This window comes from Periplaneta americana, chromosome 17 (assembly GCF_040183065.1).
Source record: "Periplaneta americana isolate PAMFEO1 chromosome 17, P.americana_PAMFEO1_priV1, whole genome shotgun sequence".
NCBI lineage: Eukaryota > Metazoa > Arthropoda > Insecta > Blattodea > Blattidae > Periplaneta > Periplaneta americana.
Genome location: NC_091133.1, coordinates 15,629,166 through 15,643,354, shown reverse-complemented (window position 1 = coordinate 15,643,354; position 14,189 = coordinate 15,629,166). Strand labels below are relative to the sequence as shown.

At 36.5% G+C, this 14,189-nt stretch overlaps 1 long non-coding RNA gene and 1 other non-coding gene across 3 annotated transcripts in view; one reads left to right on the top strand and one right to left on the bottom strand.

Moving 5' to 3' along the window:
- Window positions 1-14,189, bottom strand: part of LOC138693325 (uncharacterized) — a 100,043-nt gene that overhangs the window by 38,644 nt on the left and 47,210 nt on the right. The gene's annotated exons all lie outside the window — the stretch shown is intronic.
- On the top strand, window positions 2,114-2,185 carry TRNAN-GUU (transfer RNA asparagine (anticodon GUU)). The gene has a single exon. It is a non-coding gene; the product is annotated as a tRNA-Asn (tRNA).

The window sequence follows — 14,189 nt, the reverse complement described above, 5'->3', positions numbered from 1 at the left end:
ATCCTCTAAATCCATTCTCTACTTTTCCAATATCCTCTAAATACCAAGCGACTTTTCCAATATTCTCTATAACCAGCATCTATTTTTTGCATATTCTACTAGTATAGGCCTACTGATTGTGAGATCTGGCACTTGGTATGCCTTATCATGTTTTTCAGCCAGGTAGGATCTTTTGTAGATTCCATTGTGATATGTGTGATTGTTCCATACATTTGAAGATATTTAATCATGATATCCTTCTTTCAAAATTAGAAAACATTGGTACCGGTATTAGAGGAGTTGTACTCAAACTCTTTCGTTCATATTTATAAAATAAGATATCAAAAAGTAAAAATTGACAATTATAATACCAATTATAAATTGATCGATATTGGAATTCCACAAGGTAGGCTACAGTATTAGGACCAGTCTTATTTATAATATATTGTGGCACCCATCTGGAACGTTCTGGTCGCGTCTGGTTACGCGCGCATCTAGTGGGAAGGAAAGCGTGGGGAAACGGAAACTCGAGCTTCGGTAGGTGCTGTAGCGCAGCATGGAGCGAGGGGAAAGAACTGCGGTCAAGGTGCCGAGTGAAGAGAGCGGGGTAAACATCTGGAAGCAGATCTCTCTAGAAGATTCCGAAAGCCACGCAAATCGAAGATTCCCGAAGTTATGGTGTAATAAATAAAAGTGCGAGTCTTCGGAAATCAGTCGCGAGTCAGTCAGCCTTCAAGTCTTGGACAGCAGCGAGCAAAGTGAACCTGAGTTCGACGTGCAGTGAACTTGAGTGAGTCCGTAACTGTGGCAGTGGCCAGGCGATGGCGACGTACCCGGAGGATCTGAGTTCTATGTGCAGTGAACTTGAGTGAGTCAGAAGAACTAGCCAAGGCAAGTGAACTGTGAACTGAGAACTGACAATTTTGTTCTGCATTTAGTGCTTCGTGAAATTTAATTTAAATTAGGAATACATTGTTGTGCTTCTCAATAATACACGTGTATTGTCATTGTCGTCGTGTGGAGTGCAATAACGACTATTGTGTTGCTGTGTTGAGTGGAATATCCATTGTTGTAGGGTGAATTATTAAGAATAAAAGTCACATTGTTGACGGATGTGTGGTGGCAAAGTAAGAATAAAAAATTATATTAATAATTTGTTGAAAATTGATCTAAAGTAATATGATGGTAATATATTTTCTTTTGAAGATGATACTGAACTAACATTCAAAGGGGAAAATTGGGATAACACTTATTTAAATGCTAGCAATGGAATTAGCGTAGTGAAAAATTGGCTTGACTCTAATCTCCTGTCCTTAAACACTAATAAAACTACCTACATTCCATTTTCTTTAACAACGAAAGGTTTACCTCCATCTATGAATAATAATTATCACTTAGTAATAAATAATATTTCATGTAATGAATTAACAAATAATTATTGTAATTGTTCACATCTAACACCTTTCACACAAGCCAAATATTTAGGAATTATTATAGATCAGCATTTACGTTGGGATAAACTAATTGATTTTATGTGTACAAGTATAAGAAAGACAATTTATAAATTCAAAATACTTCGAAATTTTATCACTAAGGAGGCACTGAGAATAATATTTTTAGCTTTAGTACAATCACTATTGCAATATGGTATAATAAATTGGGGTGGAGTAGCATCATCTGTACTTAATCCACTAATTTTATTACACAGAAGATTAATAAAAATTTGTCTGACCAAAAATATGGATTGCAAATCAAGATTTTCAGGTATAACTCCCTGTAAAGTTGATTTGAATAATTTCGAGGGAAAAATTGTTCCGGAGCCGGGTATCGAACCCGGGACCTTTGGTTTAACGTACCAATGCTCTACCACTGAGCTACTCGGGAACTCTAACTGACACCGATCCAATTTTTCCCTCTATATCCACAGACCTCAAAGTGGGCTGACAACCGTCAAGCAACCAACTTCGAGTGCACACTAACTCCGTGTGACTTAAATTGTGGTTTTCTGTTAACGAACAGTGACGTGTATTATGCAAATCAAGATTTTCAGGTATAACTCCCTGTAAAGTTGATTTGAATAATTTCGAGGGAAAAATTGTTCCGGAGCCGGGTATCGATCGGTATCGGTTAGAGTTCCCGAGTAGCTCAGTGGTAGAGCGTTGGTACGTTAAACCAAAGGTCCCGGGTTCGATACCCGGCTCTGGAACAATTTTTCCCTCGAAATTATTAAAAAATATGGATTACCCAACAAATTTAATTTATATAGATTTTAAAGTATTAACTATTGAAGAAATTTATAAATACCACAGAAATCAAATAAAACATAAAGTTAATCGACATGAGTATCGTATTGTCCGCGCAACTTATCTAGGTACCTGGGTTCCTTAGTGCTCTCTCGCTGCCCCATAGCTATCTGCTGGCTACCTGAGCATCGCTGCAGCAGTTGTATGTACAGTTACTCGGTATTTAATTTCAGTGCATTCCATTGGATATGGTAGGTGAAAGTATATGGTTTCACAAAATAACAAACATAAATAAATTACATTTTTCTTCTTGTGTGTGCTATACAGTACGATCACAACTCCAATTATTACAATATTCGTATCTGACCGTGAGCTACTGATGGTAAGCGATGCATGAAGTCTTTCAACTAGAAACACAGGTCTGTAGTTGTTGGATTTCCAAAATACTTCACTTTCACATACAGTCATTATCAATATTCTTCTTCTTCTTTCTCCTCCTCCTCTTCCCTTCTTCATTATCATCATCATCATCATCATCATCATCATCATCATAGTCATCACTGCTGGTTCATTTAGACATATTATAAAATCCATAAATTATTATGGAAAACACTTGAAGCAAGTAAAGAGATACGTTTCGAAATAAATCCCAAAAAGACAAAGTATATGATTATGTCTCGTGACTAGAACATAGTCCGAAATGGAAATATAAAAATAGGAAATTTATCCATTGAAAAGGTGGAAAAATTCAAATACAGCAACAGTAACAAATGTAAATGACACTCGGAGGAAATTAAACACAGAATAAATAGGTGAAATGCCTGCTATTATTAGGTTGAGAAGCTTTTGTCATCCAGTCAGCTCAAAAAAGTTGAAAGTCAGAATTTATAAAACAGTTAGTATTGATTGTTCCGTATGATTGTGAAACTTGGACTCTCACTTTGAGAGAGAAACAGAGGTTAACCCATTAACGCCCAGTGGTCTATTTATAGACCCTTGCACACTCGTTTACATTAGATTTTTTTATTGGCGCCCCATTGATTCAATATTAATGATCATCATAAATATATCATGTAAGATGTTAACTAAACTTGCCAAAATTTTATCCTCCTTCAAAAATAAGAATTCATTAAGGTATCTTAGTTCGAATTAGTTAGGTATAAAATGATGTCACACTGTGTAAAGAATATAATTAATTTTCCGTATTATAATGTCTCGATATTGTTATTGATTTGTGATTTAGTAGTGTCAAGGTTACTACTATTGCATTGCACAAGAAAAACACAGATTTATGTAAACTGATTGGAGCAATATGAACTGAAACGGCTGCGGTCTATAAATAGACCGCTGGGCACTTATGATATCACGGAAAATAACAGTGGAGAAAGGTATGTCATTGCACTCTGTACCGTAACAGTTGATATTAGCAAGTGACTGTCGGCAGTAGTACTGTGCTATTGCAAGTAGATTAGCATCTGAAAGATGATTAGCACCTATTCGATCCCCAGAATGTGTTATTGTATGCCCTAAATTGGAAATAAATGTGATACGGTGTACGTCTGCAGTGTATACATAATAGATATATTCCTTTTTACTTCTAAGTACAGTGGTCTATAAAATATGCAATAATACTTCTCGACCAATAAAGAAAACCATGCAACCTATTTTCATCAACATATTATAACAGTAAACAGGAAAAAATTCAATATTGTAATGGTACGATATATTGCTGTCCCGTGGTGTGGTCTAAGGCATCCTGTCTATGACTCGCGTTACGGAATGCACGCTGGTTCGAGTCCTCATGGGGGAAGAAATTTTGTCATGAAATTTCGGCCAGTGTATGGGACCGGTGCCCACCCATCATCGTGATGCACTTAGGGAGCTACGATAGGTAGCAAAAATCTGGTTTCGTAAACCAGCTATAATGGCTGGGAGGATCATCGTACTAACCACACGATACTTCCATTCTGATTGGATGATCGTCCACCTCTGCTTCGGCATGTGGACGTGAGGTCAGCAGCCGGCTGGTCGGTCTTGGCCCTTCATGGGCTGTAGCGCCAAGGATTTACTTTTTTACGATATATTGCTTCATTTTCTTTCGTAATATTATGTCACTTTTGACTAATTTCTTCTGTGGCCAACATCACATTGAGGTTTTCTATTCCCTGTGTAAAAAATCTCTGATAAGGACACAGCTGAAATGACGTCAGTAATAGGCACGACTTAGTCTTAGGCAGCAGAGTTGTGCTGAATGTGCTCGATTGCATTGTACATCCTCATGCTCGCGACACATAATTTGATAATTTTTTTAGAAGTAGAGACCTTTTGCTCCACCTTCAGGATCTTGGTTTCCGGGTTACAGAAACTGTGAGAAAAAACAGAATGAATGTCTTTACTCTTCAGGATACGAAATTACTACAGAATGCAGTACGAGAGTCCTACAATTATACATTTGACACTAATAGTGAAATTCTGTTTGTGAAGTGGGATGACAACAGATGTGTACCTGTAGGATCAAACTGTGATGTAGGGGCTTCTGCAAGCAGGTAGGACAGAAATGTAAGACAGAATATAAGTGTGCAGCAACCACAGGTCATATTTTTTAGTAGGTTATTTTATGACGCTTTATCAACATCTTAGGTTAATTAGCGTCTGTATGAGATGAAGATAATAATACCAGTGAAATGAGTCCGGGGTCCAGCACCGGAAGTTACCCAGCATTTGCTTATATTGGGTTGAGAGAAAACTCCGGAAAAATCTCAACCAGGTAACTTGCCCCGACCGGAATCGAACCCGGGCCACCTGGTTTCGTGGCCATATGCGCTAACCGTTACTTCACAGGTCATAAAGAAATACGGTAAGTACAGGGGTGGAGTGGACCATCATGATTGGTTAGCAGGGAAATATGCCACTTCAATCCATGGAAAAAAGTGGTACTGAGATCTCTTTGTCAGAATGCTGGATATGGCTATAGTAAATGGTTGGATTGTCTACAGAGAAATACATGGAGACTCCCTGGACCTACTTGACTTCCGACGATGCTTGGGTGTTCAATATCTCTAGATACAGTATTTTCGAACTGCAAGAGAATGGAGCGCCCTATTTCATCACCTCGAGGAGTGAAATTTGGTATGAGGCTAGATAGTAGAGGTCATTTCATGGCAAAACGACCGTCTCAGAAACACTGCCGGATGGAATGGTGTAAATGCAGACCAGTAACATTCCGCAAGAAGTGTGATGAAACTCTCTGTCAAAGATGCTTTGAGCCTTACCACATTCGGTAAAGTCAGATATTACTAAATAAATGTGTTTCATTATAGCTGCAGCATTGTATTGTTGCATTAAATACTAAAACTGTCATAAATAAATTTATTTATATTGGTGTAAATGTTTCTGGTTATACTACATTAAATACACAAAAAATATATTTACTTTATTGCAAATGAATACGCAGATATCATAAGTGCCCAGCGGTCTATTTATAGACCGGGTGATTTTCAGCTGCTTGGTGCACGGAAAAATAAACAAAACATATTCTTGGCATCTTATGGATTAAATTTATTAAATAGTTATGTTATTTTCGTTTTTTTTTAAATAAAAATAATTTGGGCGTTAATGGGTTAAGGGTGTTTGAGAATAAGGTGCTTAGGAAAATATTTGGGGCCAACAGGGGTGAAGTTACAGGAGAGTAGAGAAATTTACACAACGCAGAACTGGACGCATTTTATTCTTCACCTGATATAATTAGAAACATTAAATCCAGACGTTTGAGATGGGCAGGGCATCTATTACATATGGGCGAATCCAGAAATGTATATAGACTGTTAGTTGGGATGCTGGAGGGAAATAGACCTTTGGGGAAGCCGAGATGTATATAGAAGGACAATATAAAAATGGATTTAAGGGCAGTGGAATATGATGGTAGAGACTGGATTAATCTTGCTCAGGATAGGGACTGATAGCGGGCTTATGTGAGGGCGGCAATGAACCTCCGGGTTTCTTAAAAGTCGTAAGTAAGTAATTAAGGCATTTCTCTATTGCCTCTTGATCGCAACAAACAACCAGTGACCTTATTATCTCCCTCTCCTTACTGTGTACCCTAAATTAAAATTAAATTATGGTTTATTTAACCTCGCTCGGAACTGCAGCGTCGCTGGTGTGCTGGAATTTTGTCCCGCAGGAATTCTTTTCCATGCCAGTAAATCTACTGACATGAGCTTATCGCATTTACACACACTTAAATGCCATCGACCTAGGCCGGGATCGAACCGGCAACTCGAATATAGAAGGCACATATAACCTTGTTGCATCTCGTATTACTACCAGCCATTGCATAAATATGTCTTCACAGAACGCAAAATTACTGTAAGTACAGATCACACTAAGCAAGCAAATGTATTTTACCAACCTCGTAGACCATCCTTCCCTCTCCTGCCCCGCTACCTCTAGAAGCGACCCCTCTACACCCCACGCCTCTCTCTTTTAGCTGCCCAGATAAGTTTCACGGACAGTACTCGAAGACAAAAGTCTATTTTCCCATTAATTGAGCCTAAATGTCATACAAGTGCAGCTCTTAAACAGGGTGCTAGTTTCGGCCCAAGACTTTATAATAAAATTACAAACCATTTTCCAAATTTGAAATATTTTAAAATCGAAGCTTTTAAAAAAGAAATTTATAAAATTATTCATGATATATAATATTAACAAATGTATGTATTTTTTTACCCTTTACTTCTGTCGACTATATTCATCTTTTTATTAACCCTTGAGAGCTCGCGCCTGTAAACTATACGTCATGGCTCGCGCAAGGTCGATTCGACCGTCTGTGGAAATGAAGCGGAATCTATATTTTTTGCTAATATCTGTTAGCACAAAAGTTACAAAAACATTATTTAACTGCAGTTTATTCATTAACATCAATATTATTATTACAAAAAAATTATTTAACTGTATTTTATTCATTAACATCACTGTTATTATGTATTAAAAAGAAGATGAACATGCCAATATCCAAGTAACCTTGAGTGTTCTTTATACTGTGAAAAATATATAAATCACATTATATGTTAAATATTTTCATCAACGTCATGGCCTGGTATAGGAGTAACACAAAAATATGACGGTATTTCCACTTGTCCTATTCATTATAGTCATTAACGGTGTGAAAGAGGCCTAAATTCAACAAACACGGAAGAAAATAATATTAGAAGATGAACTCACTTAGTCACATGACCTCACATGAATTATATATGTTCATCACTATCACCATCGGCACTTTCTTCAGGATTACCACAAAAAGTGCAAGTTGACTGTGTATGTTCTTTGCAGATGAAGTGGCGGCATACATTACACCTCGTCTTAGGCTTACGATTTTTCTTCCAATCACAGAGATGGCACCTTCCTGGACCCTCATCTTCTCCAGATGGAGGTGGATTTCTTTCTTCGGCAGTTCCAGTAATTTCTCTGATGTTTCTCTTCAGTTGACGCGGCAGATTTTCTAGTTGCAGTCTTTCAAGTAGATCATTTCTAGACAACTCCTTGCTGAGTGTTTGTAGGAATTTTCTTCGAAACATGTCAAATTGGCGAATATTGTGTTTCAGTATAATGAAACTATTGATGCCTGCTATGTTCAGTAGTGTAAAGAACAGAGTTAGAGGCCAGCGGTTACTGGTTCTTGCAACTGAATACCTAGCCTTGTACTCGTCCACCATGTCCACTTGAACGACTTTGCAAAAATAAAGGGGGCACCTCCCTCTTATTTTTTCTCAGCGTTCCAACTAATGCTAACTTGTGAGTTGTTAGAAGTTCATCAGCAAGCGGCACTGAAGTGAACGAGTTGTCAGTGGTGACGTTTCTCCTGGATCCACTGATTGGCTGCACCATCCTGTTCACAACACATTTAGCAGAGTTATCAACTTGGTAGGGCCCTTCAGGCTGCTTACCAGCGTAGACTTCCATATTCAGTGTATAAAAGGTTTTTGCACATGCCTGAGAGAATACCTTTATTCCATATCTTGCCGGTTTTGTTTTTATGAATTGTTTGAAACTGCACCTTCCCCTAAAAGATTCCAACATCTCGTCGATACTGACGTATTCACTAACAGTAAAATTCTCAGAGCATTTTTGAACAATTTGTTCAAAGAGAGATCGAATAGGAGCAAGCTTATCAACATTTCTGTGCTCTTGTCGAGTATTTGAATCATCAAATCTTAAAACTGTCACCAGGAACTTGAATCGTATCTGGTTCATACAAGTTCTGAAATAAGGAACACCTGTCTCATCAGCAGACCAAAGGTCGAACAGATTCAGATGAGATGCTCTCAAAACTCCAGCCATATAAAGAAGTCCTATAAAAGCTTCCATTTCAGTTCTCGTTGTATTGTGTGCATCTCTTGGGCGGCTGTAATTTGGACGCACTTTTTCAATTTTTTCATTTGTATGTCTAACAATTTCATCAATGATAGTGTCAGTAAAAAATAACTTCCAACACTGGAATGGAGTCGATGCGCTCCTTGGTATCTGTTTTACACCAGGTATAAACCTTATTATATTACGTTCGCCAACACGTCTGTTACGTGGTGGACAGTGCATTTCCCATGTTGTTACTCCATCTTTTCCTGTATAAATTGGACCTGGAACAAGGTTTACTTCCTCATCTGCTGATTGAGCAGAGTCTGTGTTATGATCGATTTTTTTCAACCATATCTTCTTCTTCAACGTCCGATTCAATGCTATCAATTGGTCTGATAATTTCTTCTTCACGGAACAATTGTCTTCTGACTGCACCAGCTTTCCTTCTTGTTTCTTCTTCCCGGGCCATTTCCTTTTCTACACTATCAATAAGGTTCCTTATCCTTTCTCCCTCTTCATCCATATTTCTACACGGCAGTGTACGGGGATCAGTAGTGAAAATAAAGTATTACACTGACAAAAACGTACGTATATGTGAAAAGTATAACTACAAGAAAAAACTACATTATACTTATACACCAAGTGAAACAATACGAAGTTGCGTAATGACTCGCACACGGTTGAAACGACCAGGTCTGTATAACAACAGTTTCAAATCAAATTGACCAATAGCAAAGTGCATGAAAACAATCACATCTTATTCTGGAAGAGTCGAATGAAAGGTACTGAAGGGGTGAGTGGCAGAACTCAAGTGACCTTGAAGCAGAAGCTAAACGTTTATCACACCAGGTTAAAAAGACCGTGCGCGAGCTCTCAAGGGTTAAATATCACTAGCTTCTGTCTAATTGTCAATTAAATGTGTTTTTTCTCGTTTTTTCTCTCTCTCTTTTTTTTTTTTTTTTTGCCCTTGTGTGTTATTTATTGGTTTGAATTAAGTTACTTACTGTATTTAGTAAACTGCCTTTGTAAATTTTATGTTACATTATTGGCTAAGAACACACCGTACACGAGCCTAGCTCTTATAGTAGTGGCTAGAAACATTTTTGCTTTATAATTTTAATTTGTACTCACTAGCTAGCTAGCTAGCTAGTTAAATAAATAGATACTGAATAGGAATGATAGAAAGTAGTATGCAAATTGTAGTAAAGTAGAAATATAGAATAATATTAGAACAAGTACTGAAGTAGAAGAAATATAGAATAATATTAGAACAAGTACTGAAGTAGAAAATAAAGTGTAAATAAGGAATAAATGTTAAGGGGTATGAGCATAGACTCAGAGATGGGGTTAAAGTTGAGAAACTAGAAGGAAAGAGGGTATAAATGTAATAAAAATACAAATGAAATGTTAAAATGATAGTAATGTAAATGCAAACAATTGTGATGATGACACCATATATAGAAATGTGCGGGCCACCACTACATGTAGATATCTGAAACAGCTGTTGACAATAAATATTCATATGTACGGGTACTGTGGTACGAATATTTAAAATAATATATATTTCAGTCCTTTCATGCAAGGGAAGAGGAAGGTATATGATGTTTAGGAAATGTTTACTGGTGAATTATGAGTATCAAAATTCGGGAAACACTGAAAATAAATTTAATCATAAAAAACATATTCATTGTACAGTTGATGATCATTAGGTTAGAGGTTAGTTCAGGCTTTTTAATGCAGCAGTACTACTAGGCCTGGTGGTGGTGGTGATGATATTAGTAGTAGTGGCAAGTAGCTGTTGTATTAGTGTGATGGTGGTGGTAGTAGTGACAAATAGTAAATTGGTGGGCGTCAGCTATATTTTCACTAATTTGTTTGCATTTAAAACAACCAAAAACCAGAAGTACTGTACAAAACGCAAATTACATAATCAATTCACAGATTCTGAAAGAAAAGCCTTATACAGATGCCGTCTACAGGTAACTTTTGGCAAACAAAGAAACAAATGGTAGGGAGTGATAAAAACGGAAGAAAGTATATAAAGATTATGAGAAATAAAGTACCCTAATACAATAAAATACAGTAGATATTAATTGACTTACTAAAATTCTATTTCACTTATGTTTGCTTCACTAAAACGTTTGAAAGGAGTCACCATTTCAGTCGACTATCTATGCGGGAAACAAATGACGATCGCAAAGCATGTTTTATAGCATCGTAAAGAATTTGCGGTTTGAAATGTTGGCAAACAAAGAAACAAATACTAGGGAAGTGATAAAAATAAACAAGTGCTATGGAAATGATAAAATTGTAGCAATAAGCAGCCATGATTGGTTGAGGCACACATCCTTTCGTAGCGTTTTATTGGACAAAAGTAGTATAAAAGTGTAATAGTCAACATAATCGTTGTGGAACATCATTCCGAGAAAGAATAAGGCCCGTAACACACTACAGCGAGAAATATGAAATGCGTTCGTCAAGGTATGGAAAATGCTTTCCTTTAGCACGGAGTAATGCTCAAAATAATATCTGACATTGGTCGGCTAGCGATTTTTTGAAGACATGGCTACCCCACCACCTATATTTCCCACTCCCACAGGTAATCTAACCTAATTATAGCGTATAAAATTTATATTACGTGAATGAAATTGACCTATTAATAGAAAGTCAGCTGTTCAAATTTATGTAACTTTATTTCTATCAGCGCATATCAAACCCAAAGACTTTGTGTAGTATTATATACAAGGTCTTTGATCAAACTGCCTTCCTTATTGCGTAATAAAATTCGTGTTTTACGCAAATCAAGCTCTCAAATATAACTACTCCCTGTAAAGTTGATTTGAATTTGATTGGATCGGTGTCCGGTAGAGTTTCAGGGTAGCTCAGTTGGTAGAGCGTTGATATATTTAACTGAAGATCCCGGGTTCGATGCCCGGCCCCGGAACAATTTTTCCTTCGAAATTATTCAAAATTCGTGTTCTAATTATCTATACAGAGATGGCTTCACTGTGTAGCAACATATTTCTCTCTAAATAACTCTTCTTGGGTTCTCAGCCAGGTGAGTTGGAGATGTGCTTAAAAGCTTTCGATGGCTAGCTCTGCCATCTTCTTCAGGGAATGAAGTGATGTGGGGCCATGTCTAGCCGATATATATGCAATAGTAGGGCTTCCCGCTGTAGGCCAATCAGAAGCTAGTTCCTAGTCCTGACCGCCAGGCGCATTCTGGTTGGCGGAAGCGGTAGCCAATCAGGAGCTACTTGCTGATCCTGAATGTCTGCCACTCAAATTCATTTGGCCCACCTCGAGTTTGATCTATGTATGAAAAGAGGCTTAGTGCAGGAGTCCAATGATTGGAATGATGAATATAAGAGAAGAGGAGCTCAGTGTGTGATTGCTCTCACCTACAGTATGTAGCCAAAATATCTTTGAACACGCAGCTCGGCTTTGTCTTGTTGCAGACCACAAAGAAGAAGCAGAGAGGGAGTGTCTATCTGTCTGTCTGTACGCGGTTTGACTAAATTCCAAAATACATAAAACCCTATAAGGAAGAACATACTGTTTTATGAAAATCTACATATTTCTACACACTCGAACATGCAAGCTATCAAACAATCTGTACAAACTTTATTTCAAGACGTTATGAAAACGCAAGACTTTAAGGGGTTAGGTACAGCTTAAAGGAGTAAAATGTTGGAAATATTCAACATTTTTTTCCTCCATTACTGTATCTTGTACAATAAAGAAAATTAGTATGTGTAAAACACTGTCCTTCTGCTATACGATAAAAATATTTTTACGATTTAAAAGAAAAATATTTTTTTCAAAATTCAAAATTTACTGTGCAGTGATGAAGCGTTTCCCTTATAACTCAAAAAGTATCCAACATTCTGCGATGAAATTTTTGTGTGTATTTATGCATATCATATCTCCAACATGATGGAAAATTACTTCTATGCCTTTGACAGACTGTCTGATAAAAAATAAATTCATTTAAAAAATGGTCAAATATCAGTATTTTCTTCTAACACAAAGTAAAACAAATATTTATTAAGGAATGTAGTTGAACGAGCATGATATTGTAAACATGAGTTTCAGCAATAAAATAAAAGAGAGAGAACATGAAAAAGTTAACAAGTTTATCAGTCATGAGGGAAACGCCATAGTCTACTATATACAGTCGCAAAGCTCAATATGTAGTAAAATGCAAACATGGGTAGTTGCCCACCACTAGGATCGCTACTATTGCCTCATCACAGATCTCTCCTAGCAGACGACAAAATATGTTACACTTTCGTTGTTGGGTTCTTTTGGAAAAATTAACACCTTCCTTCCATTACTGAAATATTAAATGGATAAAGTTCATTTATTATTTTAATGAAGTATATTCAATTCCGCCATAAACTCGAAGATACCTGCAAGAAATAGGTTAATATTATTTTTGTTTGTGCAAAACGAACTGAAATTTACATAATCGCTTCACTCATTCAAGATTATAGCGATAATGAACTATGAAACCAATAAATATTAATTTGCATTTCCCTTTACAACAATAATATAATAACAATAATAATGGAAATATGAATTAATGGAAGTAACTTACGTGTACCGGTACTTGTAGTGTAGGCTTACGTAGTTAACAAAGTGGGATGAGGTTAAGCAATAATAATCACACCAGAATTGGAAATAAAACGTGATCAATAAATTTTATTGTAACAGACTTACTTATGAATATACGTTTAAGGTATGAATATACGTCACATGGCCTGCATCTGAATGGTAGAGGCAAGGAGCACCTTTCGGTTCTTATTGCTAATAGCATCAGAGGCAGCCATGTTAAAAAGCAGAGTTGTAATATTCCTGTGTTAGTTAATGCTAGGGCTTCTCCTTTTTTAGGTTAAACCTCCCACCGGTAAGGTGTTTGAAACAAGTTCAACTAAATTGTAAATGCTCTGATGTTTCTAGTAATGAACACAGTAACTTCACTATTTTCCATCAAAATATTAGGGGATTAAAACAAAAAACTGATGAATTGATCACTTCTTTAGCAACTCAAAAGCATAAACCTCAGATATTATGTATAACTGAACATCACATGAAGCAACAGGAAATACTACAACTGTCTTTACATGGATATGTATTAGGTTCCCATTTCTGTAGACATGTCTTCCAAAAAGGGGGTGCCTGTATTTTTATCAGAGAGGATCTATTATTTAGTAAAATTGATATATCTGATTTTTGCCTTGAACAAGATATTGAAATCTGTGGAATACAAATTGGTTATGAGATATCAAATTTAATTATCTTATGTGTTTATAGGGCGCCAATGGGAGATTATAAGAAATTTATAACTAACTTAGATTCATTATTGAAAAGACTTTATAAACCACATACCGAATTTGTAATCTGTGGTGACATAAACATAGATTATCTATCAGAAAGCTCACGTAAAAGAAAATTAAACTCACTTCTTGAAACTTATAATCTTAGTCACACAGTAAGTTTTCCAACCAGAACACAAGCTGGAAGTAGTACTGCCATTGATAATATATTTATAGATAAAAGTAGATTGAATTCCTATTCAACAGTACCATTAGTCAATGGCCTGTCTGATCACGA